This window comes from Oncorhynchus nerka, linkage group LG28, assembly GCF_034236695.1.
Source record: "Oncorhynchus nerka isolate Pitt River linkage group LG28, Oner_Uvic_2.0, whole genome shotgun sequence".
Classification (NCBI taxonomy): domain Eukaryota; kingdom Metazoa; phylum Chordata; class Actinopteri; order Salmoniformes; family Salmonidae; genus Oncorhynchus; species Oncorhynchus nerka.
This window is the reverse complement of record NC_088423.1, coordinates 83,091,409-83,115,435: the sequence shown is the minus strand read 5'-3', so window position 1 is coordinate 83,115,435 and position 24,027 is coordinate 83,091,409. Positions and strand designations below refer to the sequence as shown.

General features: G+C 45.9%; 1 long non-coding RNA gene across 1 annotated transcript in view; it reads right to left on the bottom strand.

The window, feature by feature from the left end:
* Positions 1-10,082: 10,082 nt before the first annotated feature.
* The window catches only part of LOC115119883 (uncharacterized), a 35,559-nt gene continuing 21,614 nt past the window's right edge, over positions 10,083-24,027 (bottom strand). Inside the window, exons 2-3 of the long non-coding RNA XR_003862050.2 lie at positions 11,846-11,986; positions 10,083-11,228 (exon numbers count right to left, since the gene is read on the bottom strand). This is a non-coding gene — a long non-coding RNA (uncharacterized LOC115119883). The remainder of the gene's footprint in view (positions 11,229-11,845; positions 11,987-24,027) is intronic.

The window sequence follows — 24,027 nt, the reverse complement described above, 5'->3', positions numbered from 1 at the left end:
AATTGACTTATTTTCTTATACGAACTGCAACTCATTAAAAACGTTGAATGTTGTTGCATGTTGCTTTTATATTTTTGTTCAGTATACATCTCATCTACTATGCCTGTTTGATGTCACTGGCCTCTTCCTCCTTTATTACAGACACAAATACCCCCCCATCAGACAATCCCGCAGGTGAAGAAGCCAGATATGGAGGTCCTGGGCTGGGGTGGTTACATTTGGTATGTGGTTGTGAGGCCTGTTGGATGTACTGACAAATTCTCCAAAACGACGTTGGAGACAGCTTAGGGTAGAGAAATGAACATTTAATTATCTGGCAACGGCTCTGGTGGACATTCCTTCAGTCAGCATGTCAATTGCACGCTCCCTCAAAACTTGAGACATCCCGTCAGTAGAGGATGCCTGGTTATTTTTTTTAAATCCCTTAAATAAGCATGCCCCATTCAAGAAATTTAGAACCAGGAACAGATATAGCCCTTGGTTCTCTCCAGACCTGACTGCCCTTAACAAACACAAAAACATCCTATGGCGTTCTGCATTAGCATCGAACAGCTCCCATGATATGCAACTTTCAGGGAAGCTTCATACTTCATACTCGTCGCCAAACCCACTGGCTCCAGGTCATCTACAAGACCCTGCTAGGTAAAGTCCCCCCTTATCTCAGCTCGCTGGTCACCATAGCATCACCCACCTGTAGCACGCGCTCGAGCAGGTACATCTCTCTGGTCACCCCCAAAACCAATACTTCCTTTGGCCGCCTCTCCTTCCTGTTCTCTGCTGCCAATGACTGGAACGAACTACAAAAATCTCTGGAACTGGAAACACATATCTCCCTCACTAGCTTTAAGCACCAGCTGTCAGAGCAGCTCACAGATTACTGCACATGTACTGCCCATCTATAATTTAGCCCAAACAACTACCTCTTCCCTTCCTGTATTTATTTATTTAGCTCCTTTGCACCCCATTATTTCTCTTTCTACTTCGCACATTTCTACTTCGCACATTCAAATCTACCATTCCAGTGTTTAACTTGCTATATTGTATTTACTTTGCCACCATGGCCTTTTTTTGCCTTTACCTCCCTTATCTCACCTCATTTGCTCACATTGTATATAGACTTATTTTTCTACTGTATTATTGACTGTATGTTTGTTTTACTCCATGTGTAACTCTGTGTTGTTGTATGTGTCAAACTGCTTTGCTTTATCTTGGCCAGGTCGCAATTGTAAATGAGAACTTGTTCTCAACTTGCCTACCTGGTTAAATAAAGGTTACATTTAAAAAATAAAAACATCTGTGGCATTGTGTTGTGTGACAAAACCGCACATTTGAAAGTGGCCTTTTATTGTCCCCAGCACAAGGTGCACCTGTGTAATGATCATGCTGATTATCTTGGCAAATGAGAAATGCTCACTAACAGGGATGTAAACAAATTTGTGCACAAAATTTGAGAGAAATAAGCTTTTTGTGCATATGCAAAATGTCAGGGATTTTTAATTTCAGTTCAAGAAACATGGAACCAAAACTTTACATTTTATGCGTTTATGTTTTTGTTCAGTGTAGATGATGACTCAATTATGCCTGGCTTCTCCTTGCTGTGCTATCTTGGCATAAGTAAATAGAGCCATTCTAATCCCACTAATATGGATGGCAGAGTGCTAACTAGGCTAACACCACTAACTATGCTAACACCCCTAACTAAGCTAACACTGCCAACTAGGCTAACACCGCTAACTAAGTTAACGCCGCTAAGGAAGTGAGACAGAAATAAGCACAAATGCTACAAACCAACTCAGGGGAACTGGGCTCAAAAAAAAGCTGTGAATCTGAATGAGAGACAAGAGGGAAGTAGAGGGGTCTCTCTGGCCAGGCCCTGGCTCTGGTCACCAGCCTGTCTGTCCTACAGGGGCCCTCTCTCTCTCTCCAGCCTTGATCTTCACTAGTGGCTCTGAAGGGGAAAAAGTGGGTCAGAGGACTTCAGAGCCACTAGTGAAGATCAAGGCTGGATCAAGGCTGGAGAGAGAGAGAGGGCCCCTGTAGGACAGACAGGCTGGTGACCAGAGCCAGGCCACAGCAGTGTCCCACAAACATCATATATGCTACTGTTTAACCCCCCCCAGCAACCCATCTGACCTGGTTGGGCCTTGCAAGGCTGGTAACACTGATGGGGGTGGAAGAGAGACGTGTGTGTGTGTGTGTGTGTACGTACAGGGGGCCTATCTGCTAATGAGCTGGTAGACAGGGCTTATGGTTTTGACTGGCCCCCTCATTCCATTAGGAGAGAAACAGGACCTGTATTATGTGCTGATCATGTGGAGGCTCTCCTGTTTCTCTACCTTCCTCAGTAGTCTAATGCTTCTGGGCCTAGCATGGGAGCATGGAGGGGCTGCTCTGGGGAGCTATTGTCACAGACTATAACCCATTCATCAGTCAAGTCAGGAGAGGAGAGGGGGAATGAGAGAGTGAATGGATAAGGCAGACAATAAAGAACAAACAAAAGTCAGTGAAGATGTTGAAATATCTTCTCCATGAGGAATTAGGATTGATGGAGATGAAAACAAAGAAAAACAAATCTGTTTTGTACATGAACATACTGGTGAAGAGAGATCATTTATTGAATTGGAAATCACTGCAATTTACCATGACAAATTTACCACTGCAATTTTTAAAGCTATGATATTGGTACAAATAAAACATTATATTTTACAGTATGTCATCAATTAGTTAGAATAGGTCAATAAGTCAATGTTGTGTCGTTGTGTTGACCGGTGTCATTGATAAATGATAATGGGCCAGCCCACTGCTGACAGAGACCTCTGAGTAGTGATACCATCTACCCCTGACTGCTCCTACTATTACTACTGCCTAGGGCCCCCAACCAGCATACAGACGCATGTGCACGCACACACAAACACTCACTTCCAAACCACCCTTTCACCCAATCCCTGGCCACACACACACACACACACACACACACACACACACACACACACACACACACACACACGTGAAAGGGATATGACCCCAAACCGATACTTTCCACAACACACACCTGGTTATTTTGTCTTCCCTGCCACCTGTTGTTGGTTTAATTGAGGCTGGGTTGGTCTGTTGCCTGCTGACCTGGCCAGAACAATGCATACCTGTGCCTCCCCTCTACCACAATGTAATTGTCTCTTCAAGTGGGGCCTTTTCCCAGCAGCCCCGGGGCCCGGCCAGGCAGGGGGATAGTATATACCCAGCTAGGCCCATCCATCACTCAGTCACTCAGCCACTACAGGAAGTAGTTAACATGGCCGACCTATGGGGCTGTTGGACAGGGGAAAACACACAGAACAATGGCCATACTTCATCATCATCTAACCCCATGTACATCAATCAATCAGTCTGCTGTTTTTGCTCAACTAATTCAGCCGGTTCACTCTTGGATCAGGAGGGAGGGAGGGGGTGAGAGAGAGAGATGGAGACAGAGAGAGGATGATTATGTTAGTGTTTTGTTCTTCTACATAGTCATTGTTAGATCCCACTGAAGTGGTGGGTATCACTATACATGGGTGGTAACCTCAATACTACACTCAAATCAAATCAAATCAAATTTATTTGTCACATACACATGGTTAGCAGATGTTAGTGCGAGTGTAGCGAAATGCTTGTGCTTCTAGTTCCGACAATGCAGTAATAACCAACAAGTAATCTAGCTAACAATTCCAAAACTACTACCTTATAGACACAAGTGTAAGGGGATAAAGAATATGTACATAAAGATGAATATATGAATGAGTGATGGTACAGAGCGGCATAGGCAAGATACAGTAGATGGTATTGAGTGCAGTATATACATATGAGATGAGTATGTAAACAAAGTGGAATAGTTAAAGTGGCTAGTGATACATGTATTACATAAGGATGCAGTAGATGATATAGAGTACAGTATATACGTATACATATGAGATGAATAATGTAGGGAACATTATATTAGGTAGCATTGTTTAAAGTGGCTAGTGATATATTTTACATCATTTCCCATCAATTCCCATTATTAAAGTGGCTGGAGTTGAGTCAGTGTGTTGGCAGCAGCCACTCAATGTTAGTGGTGGCTGTTTAACAGTCTGATGGCCTTGAGATAGAAGCTGTTTTTCAGTCTCTCGGTCCCAGCTTTGATGCACCTGTACTGACCTCGCCTTCTGGATGATAGCGGGTGAACAGGCAGTGGCTCGGGTGGTTGTTGTCCTTGATGATCTTTATGGCCTTCCTGTGACATCGGGTGGTGTAGGTGTCCTGGAGGGCAGGTAGTTTGCCCCCGGTGATGCGTTGTGCAGACCTCACTACCCTCTGGAGAGCCTTACGGTTGTGGGCGGAGCTAGCTGTATCTAGGCCAGGGTTAAGGGTTGAGAGTGTGCATTAGGTAGTTGGGTAGTGCTGGGTATATCAGGTCTCCATGGTTGTAACCTAGCTACAGTAGACTCTTTCCTCAGCTTGGCTGGGCTTGTGGCTTCAACTGACTGTGTCAACCCAGCAGGCCCTTCCTGGCGGGAGAGGCCTATAAACCTGCATAGGGGTGAATTATTATTTTATGAGTAATTATTCAGTTAAAAAGTAATTTCTACACACCTGTAGTGTGAAACAGCAGCCCTTACATTTGGCTATAGAGAGACCTCGTTCCAATTATAACTACTCTTCCAAATATGAACTTTTATTGACTGTGTTCATGACTAAATGAAATAAATACACAGAAGAAATACTCTTCTCGTTTAATGTCTAAGAAATATAGTCACATACAGTACATTTACATTTAAGTCATTTAGCAGACGCTCTTATCCAGAGCGACTTACAAATTGGTGCGTTCACCTTAAGACATCCAGTGGAACAGCCACTTTACAATAGTGCATCTAAATCTTTTAAGGGGGGTGAGAAGGATTACTTTATCCTATCCTAGGTATTCCTGAAAGAGGTGGGGTTTCAGGTGTCTCCGGAAGGTGGTGATTGACTCCGCTGTCCTGGCGTCGTGAGGGAGTTTGTTCCACCATTGGGGGGCCAGAGCAGCGAACAGTTTTGACTGGGCTGCGCGGGAACTGTACTTCCTCAGTGGTAGGGAGGCGAGCAGGCCAGAGGTGGATGAACGCAGTGCCCTTGTTTGGGTGTAGGGCCTGATCAGAGCCTGGAGGTACTGAGGTGCCGTTCCCCTCACAGCTCCGTAGGCAAGCACCATGGTCTTGTAGCGGATGCGAGCTTCAACTGGAAGCCAGTGGAGAGAGCGGAGGAGCGGGGTGACGTGAGAGAACTTGGGAAGGTTGAACACCAGACGGGCTGCGGCGTTCTGGATGAGTTGTAGGGGTTTAATGGCACAGGCAGGGAGCCCAGCCAACAGCGAGTTGCAGTAATCCAGACGGAAGATGACAAGTGCCTGGATTAGGACCTGCGCTGCTTCCTGTGTGAGGCAGGGTCGTACTCTGCAGATGTTGTAGAGCATGAACCTACAAGAACGGGCCACCGCCTTGATGTTAGTTGAGAACGACAGGGTGTTGTCCAGGATCACGCCAAGGTTCTTAGCGCTCTGGGAGGAGGACACAATGGAGTTGTCAACCGTGATGGCGAGATCATGGAACGGGCAGTCCTTCCCCGGGAGGAAGAGCAGCTCCGTCTTGCCGAGGTTCAGCTTGAGGTGGTGATCCGTCATCCACACTGATATGTCTGCCAGACATGCAGAGATGCGATTCGCCACCTGGTCATCAGAAGGGGGAAAGGAGAAGATTAATTGTGTGTCGTCTGCATAGCAATGATAGGAGAGACCATGTGAGGTTATGACAGAGCCAAGTGACTTGGTGTATAGCGAGAATAGGAGAGGGCCTAGAACAGAGCCCTGGGGGACGCCAGTGGTGAGAGCGCGTGGTGAGGAGACAGATTCTCGCCACGCCACCTGGTAGGAGCGACCTGTCAGGTAGGACGCAATCCAAGCGTGGGCCGCGCCGGAGATGCCCAACTCGGAGAGGGTGGAGAGGAGGATCTGATGGTTCACAGTATCGAAGGCAGCCGATAGGTCTAGAAGGATGAGAGCAGAGGAGAGAGAGTTAGCTTTAGCAGTGCGGAGGGCCTCCGTGATACAGAGAAGAGCAGTCTCAGTTGAATGACTAGTCTTGAAACCTGACTGATTTGGATCAAGAAGGTCATTCTGAGAGAGATAGCGGGAGAGCTGGCCAAGGACGGCACGTTCAAGAGTTTTGGAGAGAAAAGAAAGAAGGGATACTGGTCTGTAGTTGTTGACATCGGAGGGATCGAGTGTAGGTTTTTTCAGAAGGGGTGCAACTCTCGCTCTCTTGAAGACAGAAGGGACGTAGCCAGCGGTCAGGGATGAGTTGATGAGCGAGGTGATACATCTACATCATAGTAGAGAGAGCAAGCTAGAGTATGACAGACAGAATGGCCCCTCTATCTGCTTTACAGAGACATGGCTAGGGCTGGGACGGCCTGGCAGAGTAAGTCGATGGACAGAGTGGCCTGAAACCCAGGGGTTAGTTGGTGCTGCAGACACACTTGGGCTCATTTGTTTGCCAGTGAAATAGGCCAGTAAAATAAGAGGACTTTGTACAGATGGCTGCCAGGGCATCCCATCTATCTGGCAGGGAGAGAGAGAGGCCAGGTGGTGACAGGGCATCCCATCTATCTGGCAGGGAGAGAGAGAGGCCAGGTGGTGACAGGGAATCCCATCTATCTGTCAGGGAGAGAGAGAGGCCAGGTGGTGACAGGGCATCCCATCTATCTGGCAGGGAGAGAGAGAGGCCAGGTGGTGACAGGACATCCCATCTATCTGGCAGGGAGAGAGAGAGGCCAGGTGGTGACAGGGCATCCCATCTATCTGGCAGGGAGAGAGAGAGGCCAGGTGGTGACAGGGCATCCCATCTATCTGGCAGGGAGAGAGAGAGGCCAGGTGGTGACAGGGCATCCCATCTATCTGGCAGGGAGAGAGAGAGGCCAGGTGGTGACAGGGCATCCCATCTATCTGGCAGGGAGAGAGAGAGGCCAGGTGAGGACAGGGCATCCCATCTATCTGGCAGGGAGAGAGAGAGGCCAGGTGGTGACAGGGCATCCCATCTATCTGGCAGGGAGAGAGAGAGGCCAGGTGGTGACAGGGCATGCAGGCCAGAGAACTGTAACTCACACTCACCTGACAAATGAGTCTCAATTCACTGCTCACACACACTCTAGGAAAAGGTAAAACACGCTTAGCCTTCTCACAAAGCCTGGTAAATGAAATGAGTACTTGTGTAAATGTACATGCACACACAAAAGCACAGGCACACACACAAATACACACACGGACACACACACGCACAGACACACAGCGAGGCCAAAGTGGGATACAGTGTGATGATGAACATGATGCAGGAGTCTTGGACACAACAGAGAGCACCACACAGAGAGGGTCATAAAACACTGTCTTGGTTTATTTACTGCCTTCCTAAAGCATCAGACAGACAAGCTGAGCTGTGAAACAGAGAGCACATAGTTGTTCAACTCAACAATACAGCCAGTCTACAATCTCAACCTCAGTCAACATACAAAAAGATTAAGCAAGAGAACAACATTTTGGCAACCGTTAACATTTGTAATTGGAAAAACTTCCAGAAGTAAAAAAAAACATTTGTAACACTATATATCAGTTCTACTTCCTGTTGATATAGATAGATATATAAAGAAATTGGTAACACTTCATTTGAACTAAACACCATGATCTCTTCATAACCTTCATAAAAATGTCCTGACCATGTTATAAAGCTTCATACCACGAGTCATAACTTGTCAACACATGCCATAAAGCTTCAGTTATCACAATGACACAAGCTATGAACCGTTATGACATGTTTACAACATTGTTATAAAGGCATTATGGTGGCCAGGTCAAAGAAAGCAGCTGCCCAACTGGTAGCCGGCGTTGGTTTTTATTTCGCACCCAGGTTTTCTAAGCGAAAAATAAATAAATAAAAGAATAACTTTTCTATAATTCCCAAGTATTCCCACGCATAATAGAGAGACAATTAATCGTGTACAAATGTAAGCAAGGTTCGAAATGATTACGTTTTAGTCAAATATTATATCTGTTTGGGCTTCTTGGGGTCAATTTGCAGTCTACAAATAATTTGTAATTCGTCCCGTGGCTGAATCTAGTTGATGATCCCTGAAATAAAGTGTTACTAAGAAATAAAAAAGAAGGCTGCTCTGCTTGGCTTTGACAACCATCACATTTCACCCATAGCTTCTCTTTCCTGGTTGGTTTTGTCAGAAGCCGTGGATCTGAGTTTCTGGCCTGCAGCGATACAGGGAAAGTGGTGCTCTACACGCTTTAAGACTAATTAAAAGCCATTGAACAGCTGCAATTATGAAGAGAGAGTGGCAGTTGGGATGGGGATCCTTCTATCAGCCCTACAGTATAGTGGCTGTCTGTCTGGGCTGCCTTTCAGTCCTACACAAACTGTCTGCCTGAGCTGCCTTTCAGCCCTACAGTAGCTGTCTGTCTGGGCTGCCTTTCAGTCCTACACAAACTGTCTGCCTGAGCTGCCTTTCAGCCCTACAGTAGCTGTCTGTCTGGGCTGCCTTTCAGCCCTACACAAACTGTCTGCCTGAGCTGCCTTTCAGCCCTACAGTAGCTGTCTGTCTGGGCTGCCTTTCAGCCCTACATAAACTGTCTGCCTGGGCAGCCTTTCAGCCCTACATAAACTGTCTGCCTGGGCTGCCTTTCAGCCCTACACAAACTGTCTGTCTGGGCTGCCTTTCAGCCCTACATAAACTGTCTGTCTGGGCTGCCTTTCAGTCCTACAGTAGCTGTCTGCCTGGGCTGCCTTTCAGCCCTACACAAACTGTCTGTCTGGGCTGCCTTTCAGCCCGACACAAACTGCCTGCCTGGGCTGCCTTTCAGTCCTACATAAACTGTCTGCATGGGCTGCCTTTCAGCCCTACATAAACTGTCTGCCTGGGCTGCCTTTCAGCCCTACATAAACTGTCTGCATGGGCTGCCTTTCAGCCCTACATAAACTGTCTGCCTGAGCTGCCTTTCAGCCCTACAGTAGCTGTCTGTCTGGGCTGCCTTTCAGCCCTACATAAACTGTCTGCCTGGGCTGCCTTTCAGCCCTACATAAACTGTCTGTCTGGGCTGCCTTTCAGCCCTACATAAACTGTCTGTCTGGGCTGCCTTTCAGTCCTACAGTAGCTGTCTGCCTGGGCTGCCTTTCAGCCCTACACAAACTGTCTGTCTGGGCTGCCTTTCAGCCCGACACAAACTGCCTGCCTGGGCTGCCTTTCAGTCCTACATAAACTGTCTGCATGGGCTGCCTTTCAGCCCTACATAAACTGTCTGCCTGGGCTGCCTTTCAGCCCTACATAAACTGTCTGCATGGGCTGCCTTTCAGCCCTACATAAACTGTCTGTCTGGGCTGCCTTTCAGTCCTACAGTAGCTGTCTGCCTGGGCTGCCTTTCAGCCCTACACAAACTGTCTGTCTGGGCTGCCTTTCAGCCCGTCTGCATGGGCTGCCTTTCAGCCCTTTCAGCCCTATAAACTGTCTGCCTGGGCTGCCTTTCAGCCCTACATAAACTGCTGCTGGGCTGCCTTTCAGCCCTGTCTGCATGGGCTGCCTTTCATAAACTGCCTGGGCTGCCTTTCAGCCCTCTGGGCTGCCTTTCAGCCCTACATAAACTGTCTGTCTGGGCTGCCTTTCAGTCCTACATAAACTGTCTGTCTGGGCTGCCTTTCAGCCCTACATAAACTGTCTGTCTGGGCTGCCTTTCAGCCCTACATAAACTGTCTGTCTGGGCTGCCTTTCAGTCCTAGTCTGGGCTGCCTTTCAGCCCTACATAAACTGTCTGTCTGGGCTGCCTTTCAGCCCTACATAAACTGTCTGTCTGGGCTGCCTTTCAGTCCTACATAAACTGTCTGTCTGGGCTGCCTTTCAGTCCTACATAAACTGTCTGTCTGGGCTGCCTTTCAGCCCTACATAAACTGCTGCCTTTCAGTCCTACATAAACTGTCTGCTGGGCTGCCTTTCAGCCCTACACAAACTGTCTGCCTGGGCTGCCTTTCAGCCCTTAAACTGTCTGTCTGGGCTGCCTTTCAGCCCTACATAAACTGTCTGCCTGGGCTGCCTTTCAGCCCTACACAAACTGTCTGCCTGGGCTGCCTTTCAGCCCTACAGTAGCTGTCTGCCTGGGCTGCCTTTCAGCCCTACATAAACTGTCTGCCTGGGCTGCCTTTCAGCCCTACAGTAGCTGTCTGCCTGGGCTGCCTTTCAGCCCTACAGAGCAGACTAGAGACATGCCTGCCTACTAGACTCTCATGTCCTTTCCTCTCTAACACAAACATCTCCCAGCCCTGCTACAGGCCCTATCCCTATCATACTGCTTCACACATATACAATATCACATACTGTAAATACTGCAGTGGCACACATTCAACCACACACACACACACATTCAACCACACACACACACACACACACACACACACACACACACACACACACACACACACACACACACACACACACACAGAGTCAGTCACATCTTAGTAACACAAAGTCATGCCCTGGGAGATTCTGAACAAGAAAGTTGTGAAATACAGGAAGTGAATGGACATTAGGATACAACAGTATAATTAGAACAACATTGAGTTAGAAACAGAAAGTATAAATGTACTACAGATATAGGATTTTAATTTGATCACCCTGTTGTTGCAGGAAATTTCAACCCCTACAAAAATGTCTGGTCAAATTAAAAGATCCTACATCTGTATGACTAGTTGTCATATCCATACACAAAGCTGGTTAAATGTAGAAAAGAAACAGAACATTGATTGAAATAATACATTCCTACACATTCAGTTTTAATTCTGCAGGTTATCCACGTTACCATTGTGAGACAAGTTCCAATACCAGCTATAGCATGTTAGCAAAGCACTACTCAGGGTTCCATCCTCATGTTGCAGCCATGTTGAGTCAATCCAAGCAAAGCTAGATGAGACTGGTTTGGGCGGGGTGGGGCGAGGTACAGGGTTGGGTGGAGTTCCGTTTGGGCTGGGGTGGGGAAGTCTACCCCCATTGGAGGACGTTGACACCATCAGGAGTTGGTAGGTCCTGTTCTCCTCCTCTGTCGTCTGTCCTCACGATAGAGGCTGTTCAGATGACGGGGTGACTCTCTCGCTCTCTTTCTCCTTCTCTTTACTTTGTGTCCCATCCGTCACATCCTGACAGGAGGAAAGAAAACACAAGCCCAGTCATTCCTCCATCCATCTATTCACAGCCCATCCAGTCACTCACTCTGTCTGTATGACAACAAGTCATTGAGATGTCAGAGTGCAGGCAGGGCCGGGACCCGGCCACACACTGTAATTAACACACAGACTGAAGGAGCCAAAGTCTGCATTCCAAATGGCACCCTATTACCCTTATAGTGGGCTACTCTGGACCAGGGCCCATAGATATCAGGTCAAATGGAGCGCGCTACATGGGGAATAGGGTGCCATTTGGGAAACATCTAATGAGCCAATCAGAGACCCATGGTGGCTATGAAAAGGCCAGCGTACTGCAGAGTAATGTCTGCTGAGTTTAAATGCCAACAGGATGGGATAGTTCAACTGTATTTCTGACTAAGGAAGAGAACTGCTGACCAGAGAGGCAGCAGTTACAGAAGAGAGGGTGGTGGCAACACCACGTAGGTCTATGAAGGAGATGGTTAAGTATTGTTGTATGGTGACAGGACAATCAAAGAGCTACAGGGAGGTATGCAGACTCATATAAGTGAGTTATTTAAGTGTGTGTGTGTGTGTGTGTGGGTGTCCGCTTATGTGTGTCTGCGACTGACCTCCAGAGGAGTGACTCCACCCTGTTGATGATGTCAGCCAGGTCAAAGGGCAGAGGCATGCTGGGGTCACCGTCGGCCCAAAACGGCCGGTCCACGGGGGCCTCTTCTGGGGGCAGGGTCTGGGCCAGGCTGGAATGGCACCTGGAGGAACAGACAAGGACAGGAAATAACAGGACAGGTCAGACACTCCTCTGGACATAAATCACCTCCTATACAGACGCCACCATCATTACACATTGTTACACAGAAGCAATGTAAATCAACAGTGGTGGTTCACGGTATAACAAAGAAAATGAGATCTGTATCTGACTGATAGTGAGTTTGAGCAGATCACACAATAACAGGAGGTAAATGTTGGGTGAGTGTGTTTTCTGTAAACACACAGGGAGGACCAATGTGTGTTTGACCAGGAGGCAGTGGGCTTGTGTTTCCTCTCCTGTTCTTTTTATGACTTCCAATAGACTGGTCCCTATTAGACCCTGCAGGGTGTGTGTGTGTGTGTGTGTGTGTGTGTGTGTGTGTGTGTGTGTGTGTGTGTGTGAGAGAGTGTGTGTGTGTGTGTGACCTGATGAGTCAGGAATGTTTTGTAAGTAGCCCTACATGGGTGTGTGATCAGTGTGTGTTGTGGTTTAAACCGTCAATATGATGACAAAGCAACAGTCTCCTCAGTGATTAATGCTCCAGTCATTTTCACACAGCCAGATTGTTTCTCTGGAAAGCCCTCTCCTTTCATCCAGTCAGAACAAGAGACAGATAGAGAAACAGCCCTCTGATGTTGTTACATGGTGTTTCTACAGTCTCTACATTATATGATTAATGGATTATGACTTCTACTGTTTCCACCACCTAGTCTGTTGGATCAAAATGGATACCAAAGCATCACGGTATGAGACGTCTCAGTAGGAATCAGTATTGTATTTTCACAGGTGACTTGGTGGCAGTCTGGACTGCCAATGTAAATCTGTCTTCCATAGTGACAGATGAAGCTGACCCCTGACCTGGAAGTGAAGGAGGGGATGGGTTGGGAGGGGCCAGTGGTGGTGGGGGGTTGTGGTCACAGTGTGTGTGTGTGTCACAGTTACTCCTTACTTCATTATCTCCTCCTCCTCCTCCTGCTTCTGAAGAAGAAGCTGGTTGGTGTCTGACTCCCTGACACCCTACCTCCGCATCCCTACCCCAGGCATCCTGCTTCCCCACCCACCTACAGTCTCTAGGGTCCCTAACAGGGAGGTGTGTGTTATGGATGTGACGTGGAGGTCGTTAATGTGGCCAGGGAACAGGCAGTCCAGGCCATCCCTGCCTCAATTGGCCGTTCTATATTTCAACCAAGGGCCACTTAATGCTGGAGTAGCTGTTCAGCTAAGTGGTACCATTCAGCTGTGGTCTAACCCTCTGATAGGTAGTGCATTACACCAAGAGGACGGTATTAACATACACCATCCACATATATCTTCCAGGCCTCAGATCAGGGGCCTGATAATAGAATGTGTTAACATGCTCTAAGCACCATTATGTAGCAGATGACTTGATAAATAATAGGATCAGCTGACCTTGGGGCTGCGCGACAAGACATGGGTCCAAATGTTCTCATGATTTATTTAGGGGCAGAATTACAGGAAGCGCCACTTCAGAGAGAGGACGACAGACACGCCAGGCATAAATATAGAAGTGGATGAAAAGAGACACAGACGCACAGAGAATGGAGGTACGCCACACGCACACGTTCTGCTGACATCAGCGGACCAACACCAAAGGCCATGGGAACACAGTGCCGTTTGAGTTTGAGAGTGAATTAACTATTCATGTTAGACTGGTACAATAGAAAACACTGGCCTCTTTTCGGCTGTCCTGAACGAGGATATGAAGATGGACCATGTAAATATATGGTGAAGTTCATTATGTGGTAATACTGTACTCATCTGACAGAGAATCTAACCGTATTAAACTGGAGAGATCTGTTTAACCAGAGATGCAGTAGTTATGAGGATGAGAGTTGTGTCAAATATAATAGAGGCAAGGACATTCAACCCACCACCTCCATCCAATAGCTGCAAATACCACACCTTCACTTAACCGCTAAAATGGAATGAAAAAATTCAATATCTAATCTGGTACCTTAAACTCTCATAGAAATGCATTGTGAGCCACAGCACTATACACATTCTCACAAATCACCACTTTCCCCTGGGAAAACAGCACCTTAAAGGTAAGGTCAAAGACAAAGAGGAGGGAGAGCGGGATGGAGAAAGAGAGGCAGAGCTAGAGGACTAGGAGTGTGTTTGTGAGTCTCCAGTGTTCCAACGGATTAACCCTAGACAGATATGGGCTAACTATCCCATCTGGTGCTCTCTCGCCCACTCGCTCAGGAGAGATTGGCAATACAATCACTCATTTCAATTTGCCCTGAAACCCTATAGCCCGGCAGGCCTGCTCAAATAGTATGCTAATGTGAAAGGAATCTGAGCTTCTATCGCCTTTTATTCCACAGAGGCCTTCCATAGTGCAGCCACACACTGCACTTGAACTGTTCTGTCTGCCTGCCTCCTAAAAGACACCCTATTCCTCATATAGTGCACTACTTTTGATCAGAGTCCTTTAGCCCTGGTTCAAAGTAGTGCACTAAATAGTGAATAGGATGCCATTTGGGCCGCAGGGTCTGTGGCAAGGAGGGGGCTATAGGGCTCTAGCTGGCGGAGAAGCTCACCATAGGACCCAGGCTCCGGCCCCACACTGCTCTGCTCAAACTAACCACTTTAGCTAAAGTGAGTGTTAATTATGGACAGGCAAAGCAGTCAATAAAAGGTTAATGTAAAAGTCAAAGGATAAATTCCTTTAAGCATTGCATCATTCCACCATCTCCGCGACCGACATGGTGCTCGCAGGTCTCTCCTAATCAATACGTTTTACTGTAATGCGCTCCCCATCGATTTCCCCCTGGCTCAGCCCTCCCTCCTGAGCCCACTCACTGCCCTGCCTGGTAAAGAAAGGAGAGAGAGGCGAGAGAAAGAGAGGAGAGAAAGAGAGGGAGAGAAAGAGAGGGGGAAGAAAAATAAATCCATTGCTGCAAGTAAATAAAATGATTAACCTCTGCTTCACTTTGTTCTCCCTCTCTCTCTATTTGTTGGGAGTGCCTGGCTGGTCCAGAGATCAACATGATCAGCATCAGGAACCCTCCATCTCTCTCTCTCTATTTGTTGGGAGTGCCTGGCTGGTCCAGAGATCAACATGATCAGCATCAGGAACCCTCCATCTCTCTCTCTCTCTATTTGTTGGGAGTGCCTGGCTGGTCCAGAGATCAACATGATCAGCATCAGGAACCCTCCATATCTCTCTCTCTCTATTTGTTGGGAGTGCCTGGCTGGTCCAGAGATCAACATGATCAGCATCAGGAACCCTCCATCTCTCTCTCTCTCTATTTATTGGGAGTGCCTGGCTGGTCCAGATATTAACATGATCAGCATCAGGAACCCTCCATCTCTCTCTCTCTCTATTTGTTGGGAGTGCCTGGCTGGTCCAGAGATCAACATGATCAGCATCAGGAACCCTCCATCTCTCTCTATTTGTTGGGAGTGCCTGGCTGGTCCAGAGATCAACATGATCAGCATCAGGAACCCTCCATCTCTCTCTCTCTATTTATTGGGAGTGCCTGGCTGGTCCAGATATTAACATGATCAGCATCAGGAACCCTCCATCTCTCTCTCTCTATTTGTTGGGAGTGCCTGGCTGGTCCAGAGATCAACATGATCAGCATCAGGAACCCTCCATCTCTCTCTCTCTCTATTTGTTGGGAGTGCCTGGCTGGTCCAGAGATCAACATGATCAGCATCAGGAACCCTCCATCTCTCACTCTCTCTATTTGTTGGGAGTGCCTGGCTGGTCCAGAGATCAACATGATCAGCATCAGGAACCCTCCATCTCTCACTCTCTCTATTTGTTGGGAGTGCCTGGCTGGTCCAGAGATCAACATGATCAGCATCAGGAACCCTCCATCTCTCCACTAGCCATGTAATTGTGCTGAGTCCACTCCTGCCACCAGGGCCATACATTAAAAGCATCTCTGCCCTTAACAGGATGGAGAGCCGCCTAATAGACAACGTCAGTGCTTTCGACTCATGCAATTACACTGATAAATGCCACGATTGTGTCAGGCCAAGTGGAAAAAAAAGCAGGCTAACATAGATAGCAGACAACACTTATTGTGTTATTGCTGCAGGAGATCATTTGTAACCACACATGGGAGTAAATGGAGACTGTTTGATAAAGACATTATGTATGGAATAGGTAGGGTGGGGTTGCTGCCTGATGGAAATTCCTTTTAAGGAGATGGGTTGTGATATCTCTCTTTGTGTGTGTGTGTGGGTGTGTGTGTGTATATATGTGTGTGTGAGAGAGAGAGAGAGAGAGAGAGAGAGAGAGAGAGAGAGAGAGAGAGAGAGAGAGAGAGAGAGAGAGAGAGAGAGAGAGAGAGAGAGAGAGAGAGAGAGAGAGAGAGAGAGAGAGAGAGAGAGAGAGAGAGAGAGAGAGAGAGAGAGAGAGAGAGAGAGAGAGAGAGAGAGAGAGAGAGAGAGAGAGAGAGAGAGAGAGAGAGCCTCAGTTCACCTGGTTCCTAATTTTCTTCCCTACACCCACAGTTCAGTCCTTTACAACTCTGCAGGTGTGAGGTTTTACGGCCTTGCCAGCGAAGCCACAAACCAGAGAATGCAATCAAACAAGTCATGCAGAAACAGGCATGTGTCTCATAAATTCAGACTAGCCGCCGAAGGTGATGTACGCAATCATGTTGCCCAGGACGACAGCGGTTCAGCGGGCATGTCTCGCCTGTACCTGCACACATCTCTGTCTTGTGTAAGAGTCAGTGGAACTGTGTGGAGTCATGTACTATTATGTAAGGTTCAGGGGTAACTGTGTGGAGTCATGTACTATACTGTAAGGTTCAGGGGTAACTGTGTGGAGTCATGTACTATACTGTAAGGTTCAGGGGTAACTGTGTGGAGTCATGTACTATACTGTAAGGTTCAGGGGTAACTGTGTGGAGTCATGTACTATACTGTAAGGTTCAGGGGTAACTGTGTGGAGTCATGTACTATACTGTAAGGTTCAGGGGTAACTGTGTGGAGTCATGTACTATACTGTAAGGTTCAGTGGTAACTATGTGGAGTCATGTACTATACTGTAAGGTTCAGGGGTAACTGTGTGGAGTCATGTACTATACTGTAAGGTTCAGTGGTAACTATGTGGAGTCATGTACTATACTGTAAGGTTCAGGGGTAACTGTGTGGAGTCATGTACTATACTGTAAGGTTAAGTGGTAACAGTGTGGAGTCATGTACTATACTGTAAGGTTCAGTGGTAACTATGTGGAGTCATGTACTATACTGTAAGGTTCAGGGGTAACTGTGTGGAGTCATGTACTATACTGTAAGGTTCAGGGGTAACTGTGTGGAGTCATGTACTATACTGTAAGGTTAGTGGTAACTGTGTGGAGTCATGTACTATACTGTAAGGTTCAGCTGGTAACTATGTGGAGTCATGTACTATACTGTAAGGTTCAGGGGTAACTATGTGGAGTCATGTACTATACTGTAAGGTTCAGGGGTAACTGTGTGGAGTCATGTACTATACTGTAAGGTTCAGGGGTAACTGTGTGGAGTCATGTACTATACTGTAAGGTTCAGTGGTAACTGTGTGGAGTCATGTACTATACTGTAAGGTTCAGGGGTAACTGTGTGGAGTCATGTACTATACTGTAAGGTTCAGGGGTAACTGTGTGGATTGATGTACTATACTGTAAGGTTCAGGGGTAACTGTGTGGAGTCATGTACTATACTGTAAGGTTCAGGGGTAACTGTGTGGAGTCATGTACTATACTGTAAGGTTCAGGGGTAACTATGTGGAGTCATGTACTATACTGTAAGGTTCAGGGGTAACTGTGTGGAGTCATGTACTATACTGTAAGGTTCAGGGGTAACTGTGTGGAGTCATGTACTATACTGTAAGGTTCAGGGGTAACTGTGTGGAGTCATGTACTATACTGTAAGGTTCAGGGGTAACTGTGTGGAGTCATGTACTATACTGTAAGGTTCCGGGTTTAACTGTGTGGAGTCATGTACTATACTATAAGGTTCAGGGTTAACTGTGTGGAGTCATGTACAATACTGTAAGGTTCAGGGGTAACTGTGTGGAGTCATGTACTATACTGTAAGGTTCAGGGGTAACTGTGTGGAGTCATGTACTATACTGTAAGGTTAAGGGTAACTGTGTGGAGTCATGTACTATACTGTAAGGTTCAGCGGTAACTATGTGGAGTCATGTACTATACTGTAAGGTTCAGGGGTAACTATGTGGAGTCATGTACTATACTGTAAGGTTCAGGGGTAACTGTGTGGAGTCATGTACTATACTGTAACGTTCAGGGGTAACTGTGTGGAGTCATGTACTATACTGTAAGGTTCAGGGTAACTGTGTGGAGTCATGTACTATACTGTAAGGTTCAGGGGTAACTGTGTGGAGTCATGTACTATACTGTAAGGTTCAGGGGTAACTGTGTGGAGTCATGTACTATACTGTAAGGTTCAGGGGTAACTGTGTGGAGTCATGTACTATACTGTAAGGTTCAGGGGTAACTGTGTGGAGTCATGTACTATACTGTAAGGTTCAGTGGTAACTGTGTGGAGTCATGTACTATACTGTAAGGTTCAGTGGTAACTGTGTGGAGTCATGTACTATACTGTAAGGTTCAGGGGTAACTGTGTGGAGTCATGTACTATACTGTAAGGTTCAGGGGTAACTGTGTGGAGTCATGTACTATACTGTAAGGTTCAGTGGTAACTGTGTGGAGTCATGTACTATACTGTAAGGTTCAGGGGTAACTGTGTGGAGTCATGTACTATACTGTAAGGTTCAGGGGTAACTGTGTGGAGTCATGTACTATACTGTAAGGTTCAGTGGTAACTATGTGGAGTCATGTACTATACTGTAAGGCATGCTAAGGTATCAGGGGTAACTGTCAGGGGTAACTGTGTGGAGTCATGTACTATACTGTAAGGTTCAGGGGTAACTGTGTGGAGTCATGTACTATACTGTAAGGTTCAGGGGTAACTGTGTGGAGTCATGTACTATACTGTAAGGTTCAGGGGTAACTGTGTGGAGTCATGTACTATACTGTAAGGTTCAGTGGTAACTATGTGGAGTCATGTACTATACTGTAAGGTTCAGTGGTAACTATGTGGAGTCATGTACTATACTGTAAGGTTCAGGGGTAACTGTGTGGAGTCATGTACTATACTGTAAGGTTAAGTGGTAACAGTGTGGAGTCATGTACTATACTGTAAGGTTCAGTGGTAACTATGTGGAGTCATGTACTATACTGTAAGGTTCAGGGGTAACTGTGTAGAGTCATGTACTATACTGTAAGGTTCAGGGGTAACTGTGTGGAGTCATGTACTATACTGTAAGGTTCAGGGGTAACTGTGTGGAGTCATGTACTATACTGTAAGGTTCCGGGGTAACTGTGTGGTGTCATGTACTATACTGTAAGGTTAAGAGGTAACTGTATGGAGTCATGTACTATACTGTAAGGTTCAGCGGTAACTATGTGGAGTCATGTACTATACTGTAAGGTTCAGGGGTAACTATGTGGAGTCATGTACTATACTGTAAGGTTCAGGGGTAACTGTGTGGAGTCATGTACTATACTGTAAGGTTCAGGGGTAACTGTGTGGAGTCATGTACTATACTGTAAGGTTCAGTGGTAACTGTGTGGAGTCATGTACTATACTGTAAGGTTCAGGGGTAACTGTGTGGAGTCATGTACTATACTGTAAGGTTCAGGGGTAACTGTGTGGATTCATGTACTATACTGTAAGGTTCAGGGGTAACTGTGTGGAGTCATGTACTATACTGTAAGGTTCAGGGGTAACTGTGTGGAGTCATGTACTATACTGTAAGGTTCAGGGGTAACTATGTGGAGTCATGTACTATACTGTAAGGTTCAGGGGTAACTGTGTGGAGTCATGTACTATACTGTAAGGTTCAGGGGTAACTGTGTGGAGTCATGTACTATACTGTAAGGTTCAGGGGTAACTGTGTGGAGTCATGTACTATACTGTAAGGTTCAGGGGTAACTGTGTGGAGTCATGTACTATACTGTAAGGTTCAGGGGTAACTGTGTGGAGTCATGTACTATACTGTAAGGTTCAGTGGTAACTGTGTGGAGTCATGTACTATACTGTAAGGTTCAGGGGTAACTGTGTGGAGTCATGTACTATACTGTAAGGTTCAGTGGTAACTATGTGGAGTCATGTACTATACTGTAAGGTTAAGTGGTAACAGTGTGGAGTCATGTACTTTACTGTAAGGTTCAGTGGTAACTATGTGGAGTCATGTACTATACTGTAAGGTTCAGGGGTAACTGTGTGGAGTCATGTACTTTACTGTAAGGTTCAGTGGTAACTATGTGGAGTCATGTACTATACTGTAAGGTTCAGGGGTAACTGTGTAGAGTCATGTACTATACTGTAAGGTTCAGGGGTAACTGTGTGGAGTCATGTACTATACTGTAAGGTTCAGGGGTAACTGTGTGGAGTCATGTACTATACTGTAAGGTTCAGGGGTAACTGTGTGGTGTCATGTACTATACTGTAAGGTTAAGTGGTAACTGTATGGAGTCATGTACTATACTGTAAGGTTCAGCGGTAACTATGTGGAGTCATGTACTATACTGTAAGGTTCAGGGGTAACTATGTGGAGTCATGTACTATACTGTAAGGTTCAGGGGTAACTGTGTGGAGTCATGTACTATACTGTAAGGTTCAGGGGTAACTGTGTGGAGTCATGTACTATACTGTAAGGTTCAGTGGTAACTGTGTGGAGTCATGTACTATACTGTAAGGTTCAGGGGTAACTGTGTGGAGTCATGTACTATACTGTAAGGTTCAGGGATAACTGTGTGGATTCATGTACTATACTGTAAGGTTCAGGGGTAACTGTGTGGAGTCATGTACTATACTGTAAGGTTCAGGGGTAACTGTGTGGAGTCATGTACTATACTGTAAGGTTCAGGGGTAACTATGTGGAGTCATGTACTATACTGTAAGGTTCAGGGGTAACTGTGTGGAGTCATGTACTATACTGTAAGGTTCAGTGGTAACTATGTGGAGTCATGTACTATACTGTAAGGTTCAGTGGTAACTGTGTGGAGTCATGTACTATACTGTAAGGTTCAGGGGTAACTGTGTGGAGTCATGTACTATACTGTAAGGTTCAGGGGTAACTGTGTGGAGTCATGTACTATACTGTAAGGTTCAGGGGTAACTGTGTGGAGTCATGTACTATACTGTAAGGTTCAGGGGTAACTGTGTGGAGTCATGTACTATACTGTAAGGTTCAGGGGTAACTGTGTGGAGTCATGTACTATACTGTAAGGTTCAGGGGTAACTGTGTGGAGTCATGTACTATACTGTAAGGTTCAGGGGTAACTGTGTGGAGTCATGTACTATACTGTAAGGTTCAGTGGTAACTATGTGGAGTCATGTACTATACTGTAAGGTTCAGTGGTAACTATGTGGAGTCATGTACTATACTGTAAGGTTCAGGGGTAACTGTGTGGAGTCATGTACTATACTGTAAGGTTCAGGGGTAACAGTGTGGAGTCATGTACTATACTGTAAGGTTCAACTATGTGGAGTCATGTACTATACTGTACTATACTGTAAGGTTCAGGGTAACTGTGTGGAGTCATGTACTATACTGTAAGGTTCAGGGTAACTGTGTGGAGTCATGTACTATACTGTAAGGTTCAGGGGTAACTGTGTGGAGTCATGTACTATACTGTAAGGTTCAGGGGTAACTGTGTGGAGTCATGTACTATACTGTAAGGTTCCGGGTAACTGTGTGGTGTCATGTACTATACTGTAAGGTTAAGTGGTAACTGTGTGGAGTCATGTACTATACTGTAAGGTTCAGGGTAACTATGTGGAGTCATGTACTATACTGTAAGGTTCAGGGGTAACTATGTGGAGTCATGTACTATACTGTAAGGTTCAGTAACTGTGTGGAGTCATGTACTATACTGTAAGGTTCAGGGGTAACTGTGTGGAGTCATGTACTATACTGTAAGGTTCAGTGGGTTCAACTGTGTGGAGTCATGTACTATACTGTAAGGTTCAGGGGTAACTGTGTGGAGTCATGTACTATACTGTAAGGTTCAGGGGTAACTGTGTGGATTCATGTACTATACTGTAAGGTTCAGGGGTAACTGTGTGAAGTCATGTACTATACTGTAAGGTTCAGGGGTAACTGTGTGGAGTCATGTACTATACTGTAAGGTTCAGGGGTAACTATGTGGAGTCATGTACTATACTGTAAGGTTCAGGGGTAACTGTGTGGAGTCATGTACTATACTGTAAGGTTCAGGGGTAACTGTGTGGAGTCATGTACTATACTGTAAGGTTCAGGGTAACTGTGTGGAGTCATGTACTATACTGTAAGGTTCAGGGGTAACTGTGTGGAGTCATGTACTATACTGTAAGGTTCAGGGGTAACTGTGTGGAGTCATGTACTATACTGTAAGGTTCAGTGGTAACTATGTGGAGTCATGTACTATACTGTAAGGTTCAGTGGTAACTATGTGGAGTCATGTACTATACTGTAAGGTTCAGGGGTAACTGTGTGGAGTCATGTACTATACTGTAAGGTTAAGTGGTAACAGTGTGGAGTCATGTACTATACTGTAAGGTTCAGTGGTAACTATGTGGAGTCATGTACTATACTGTAAGGTTCAGGGGTAACTGTGTAGAGTCATGTACTATACTGTAAGGTTCAGGGGTAACTGTGTGGAGTCATGTACTATACTGTAAGGTTCAGGGGTAACTGTGTGGAGTCATGTACTATACTGTAAGGTTCAGGGGTAACTGTGTGGTGTCATGTACTATACTGTAAGGTTAAGTGGTAACTGTATGGAGTCATGTACTATACTGTAAGGTTCAGCGGTAACTATGTGGAGTCATGTACTATACTGTAAGGTTCAGGGGTAACTATGTGGAGTCATGTACTATACTGTAAGGTTCAGGGGTAACTGTGTGGAGTCATGTACTATACTGTAAGGTTCAGGGGTAACTGTGTGGAGTCATGTACTATACTGTAAGGTTCAGTGGTAACTGTGTGGAGTCATGTACTATACTGTAAGGTTCAGGGGTAACTGTGTGGAGTCATGTACTATACTGTAAGGTTCAGGGATAACTGTGTGGATTCATGTACTATACTGTAAGGTTCAGGGGTAACTGTGTGGAGTCATGTACTATACTGTAAGGTTCAGGGGTAACTGTGTGGAGTCATGTACTATACTGTAAGGTTCAGGGGTAACTATGTGGAGTCATGTACTATACTGTAAGGTTCAGGGGTAACTGTGTGGAGTCATGTACTATACTGTAAGGTTCAGGGGTAACTGTGTGGAGTCATGTACTATACTGTAAGGTTCAGGGGTAACTGTGTGGAGTCATGTACTATACTGTAAGGTTCAGGGGTAACTGTGTGGAGTCATGTACTATACTGTAAGGTTCCGGGTTTAACTGTGTGGAGTCATGTACTATACTATAAGGTTCAGGGTTAACTGTGTGGAGTCATGTACTATACTATAAGGTTCAGGGTTAACTGTGTGGAGTCATGTACTATACTGTAAGGTTCAGGGGTAACTGTGTGGAGTCATGTACTATACTGTAAGGTTCAGGGGTAACTGTGTAGAGTCATGTACTATACTGTAAGGTTAAGTGGTAACTGTGTGGAGTCATGTACTATACTGTAAGGTTCAGCGGTAACTATGTGGAGTCATGTACTATACTGTAAGGTTCAGGGGTAACTATGTGGAGTCATGTACTATACTGTAAGGTTCAGGGGTAACTGTGTGGAGTCATGTACTATACTGTAACGTTCAGGGGTAACTGTGTGGAGTCATGTACTATACTGTAAGGTTCAGGGGTAACTGTGTGGAGTCATGTACTATACTGTAAGGTTCAGGGGTAACTGTGTGGAGTCATGTACTATACTGTAAGGTTCCGGGTTTAACTGTGTGGAGTCATGTACTATACTATAAGGTTCAGGGTTAACTGTGTAGAGTCATGTACTATACTGTAAGGTTCAGGGGTAACTGTGTGGAGTCATGTACTATACTGTAAGGTTCAGGGGTA